Raw genomic sequence first — 3,601 nt, 5'->3', positions numbered from 1 at the left:
ATTTCCAATCTGTCAGTGGAAACTGCTGCTTATTTGAAAGATGATTATTTGATTGCTGCTTGATTGCTGCTTATTTGAAAGGTGATTTATCACTGCAAGTCACACTGAAGCTGCTGGGACCTGCCAAAGCCCATGCTCCACCATCTGAATAATATGCAGACTTCATACTTTACACTGAAAATGAAAAATATGGAGAATGGTTCATTGTTTGAGGAGAAAGATTGTTTCAGCTGCTGGCTTACAGAAAGCTGGTTGAGCAAGAAAGGGAGAGGAGTGGCAGAGGTCATTTCCAAAGAAGTGAGAGTTGGTCTTTTTCTGGGCTCTCAGGAGAGCTGATAGCTACATGGCTTTTATTCTACCGAAGTCAAAGCAAGGAAATATCAGGTTGGACACCTTGTGTTACCTCAAGGTCAAAGTCCTGGCACATCCCAGATACTTCTGCATTCCTGCCTTCCTCTTCCCCACAGGATAACTGTGTGCTCCCCTTCCATCTCTATTCACCATTGCCAAGTCCTCCCTCACTACAGGGCTTCTGCGACACCCGTGTCTGGGTATATTTTTCCTCCCTCAAGGGGTTCAGTGTCCCTTGTGTTCTTTTCCCTCACCATGACCATTGTGATTCCCCTCTCTCTCATACTTCTCCCCTTCCTTTCACAGACTTAATCAAACACTTTGGACTTACACTGAAAAGAGCTGAGGTCTTCTCAATGCTGGAGGATTTTATCTACTTATTTTCTGAGAGGTAGACAGTTCCAATGGTTGCTGGAAGTGCTGGACATGCTAACTAGGGGCCCCAATCACTGCTCTCTGGTTGACTGGCCTCAAAATCAGGCAATTTCTGCCCAAGAACATCTGTAACATTCCTCCAATGTTCTGGCAATAATTGAATGCAGTGTTGTACAGTTACCCTATTACAGGCAAACAGAAATAAGCAGACATGGGTATTAAGGTTTTTGTGAGCCCTGGCTTCAACTCCCAAAGGTGAGGACCCACTCCTGGCTGCAAAAGCTGCGTTACCATTTCAAGCACTGATGTATAAAATGAACAGAATCAAATTGCTGGAGCTAAGTTGTCACCATTTGCTCAATAAGCAGCACTGCAGAGGTACTTTCGCACTGAGGGGAGAAATGTGCATGTCTGGCAGGAGTCGGAGAGCCCTTCCTGGCAGAACAAGAATACTGTCAGATGAAAATAGAGAAAAGCGGGTTTGAACAGATCAGAAACAGGATACAGCCCGTACAGAAAACTTCTGTGCAATCTGTGGAGTGCAGGGGATGTACAGGGCAATAATGTTTAGATTTTTCCAGTTGCTGTCAATACGGGAGAAAAATAATGACTCATTCAAATACACTTAAGAGGTGCACTTTGAAAATAAGAATCCAGGCAGACAGGTACTGGCATGGAAATGTACACAACAGGTTGTTTATACAGTGTCTTTCACAACCAGCTACTCAGGGACACGTGACAAACCACAATACTTTTGCCACGTCAGTAGCCTACGCTGCCTGTCCCAGCTGTCACCTTTGCCTGGGTCTGTGCTGGGCACCCCCATCACACCGACCTGCCCAGCTGCCACACAACTCCCAGCCGCTCTCAAGCGTCTTTCAGCCCTGAGGACATGGCAGTACAGACCCTTAGTCTTATCAGGCACCTGCTGTCCCCATCCTTTCAAGGTTTTCCTATGGCATGCAAGCATTTTTTGGAGGTTGTTTAAGAAAAGCAGAATTTTATCATGAGAAGTGTTGTGTAAATACCTATGTCCAAGAGAAACTGTTGGAAAATACACATATGCGTGCCATCAGAAATACATAATCTCATTTGGGGTGAGGTCTGTGGGTAAAAACATGCTGTCTTCCTGATATTTGAGTATTCCCAGCAGAGGGACCTTAAGAAAGAAAGACGAAGAAGAAACTGTGTTTTGTAAGGAAGAAGAACAGAAGAAAATATGTGACCCTGCATCCGTTTCATATTGAATGATTGGATGTATAAGACTCCCCATGGGAGATCTCCCACTTCCAGCAGCTTGCTTTCTCATTTAAGAGAGAAAAATACTGAAAATAGTGCCTGCTGGACCCTTGCCATGCTCTGAGGAACCTGGACATGGCCAGTGTGTCCGCAGACTCAGGGATTCCCCTGCAGCCTCCACGCTGTCGCCTCTGATGCCTGTCCCTGCAGGCAGCAGCAGCATGGAGGGATTGCTCCCCCCCATCCCTGGGTGGGGTTGAAATGGCCAGTAATGGGAGCTGTTGCAGATATTGTAGCAGAGGTGCAATGGAAATATCCCCCAGCGTGGTACCTCACGAACTGGCTCATTGGAGGCGATAATCACAACGTGTAGCGCAGGCAGCATTCCTCTGCCTTGAGGTCAGCGTCCCAAACCAGTCAGACTGATGTCAGCACCTCGCCACACCTGCCAGTAATGGCATTAAAAGCCAAATCCTCACCTCCAAGAAGTCATCACTAAAGCCCTTTTCAGTCCTTTACTGCCTTTTTGGCAGCCTCAGCCCCAGCCATCAGGCACCTCCATGGGGATGGGGATGGGGATGGGCCAAGGCCAGGTTGGGACACCAACCCGCATGGGGATGGGGGTCAGGATCAGGCCCAGTGAGGGGGAGATCCTGACATCTGGCAGCTCCACTCCACTAGTCTGCTAGTCTCCCTGCTCTTTCTAGGACAGAGTCAGTGGACTCAGGACAGAAAACAGCATGAGCAAGACCATAATGGAAAAGATACCGCAAGGTACAATACAATGCAATAGCGTATTGCATAAGGTACTACTGCTGTGGTTATGAGAGCTCTAGGCTGATCAAGGACAAGGAAGGGCAAGGTAATCTTTTGGGTTCTTTTCCATTTGTGTGGGGTTTGGTGTGTTTTTTTTTTTTTTTTAATTTTTGTTTTGTTTTGTTTTTTTAGATTCCACTACTACATCTAGAGAAAGCTCCCTTTTGTCTGGTGGCAGCGAGATCTAATCACTATTCCAGCCTGCATAATACATCTGCATCTAAATACAGGCGTTTCAGGGTGCATCTCTCTTTTTAAAGGAGGCTCACAGTGAAGCTCTGTGCTGCAACTTGAAAAGGCAGCCAGCACCCAGCCTGCAACAGGGAGAGGGATGGAGCTCACAAGCCTTCAAGTGTCCTTTCCTCCTCCTGCAGGGCAAAGTCTACAGGGTGAAAAAAAACCCAGAGCAGGTCCCTCCTGGATGCTGCTGCCCAGGACCTCCATGCTTCTGTGTGATACTACACCACTGTGTGCCCTGTTTGCCAGCACTAAGAATGGCTGCTCAGAGGACCGTTAGACACTGTTTCCCTCTTCTTACATCACAGAATTTGTCTATTCATAATTGTACCTGGGATTATTACAATCTCTTTAAATCTCTCCAGTCTATTTATGTGTTATATAAATAGGGCTGGAGGAATGAGGCATACCCTTTAGATTAACAACATACCATCCCTTTAACTTTTTGTTTGAAAACATCTCAGGAGCAGTAGAATAACATGCTGAAAATGTAAATCTGCATGCCTTTTGATGCAGTTTTGTAGCTAGAAATAAGGAAGGGAGATTTGCATATTAGACCATTAGAGACCCAGGCAGGATGAAT

At 46.3% G+C, this 3,601-nt stretch overlaps 1 long non-coding RNA gene across 1 annotated transcript; it reads left to right on the top strand.

The window, feature by feature from the left end:
* The first annotated feature begins 2,649 nt into the window (after positions 1–2,649).
* Positions 2,650–3,378, top strand: LOC116963145. Its single transcript, XR_004407971.1, has 2 exons — positions 2,650–2,827; positions 2,914–3,378. It is a non-coding gene; the product is annotated as an uncharacterized LOC116963145 (long non-coding RNA).
* Positions 3,379–3,601: the final 223 nt, after the last annotated feature.

This window comes from Tyto alba, unplaced genomic scaffold (genome assembly GCF_018691265.1).
Source record: "Tyto alba isolate M040663 unplaced genomic scaffold, T.alba_DEE_v4.0 Super-Scaffold_2, whole genome shotgun sequence".
In the NCBI taxonomy this organism is placed as follows: Eukaryota; Metazoa; Chordata; class Aves; order Strigiformes; family Tytonidae; genus Tyto; species Tyto alba.
Note: the sequence above shows the minus strand (reverse complement) of the source record. Positions and strands in the feature narration are given on the sequence as shown.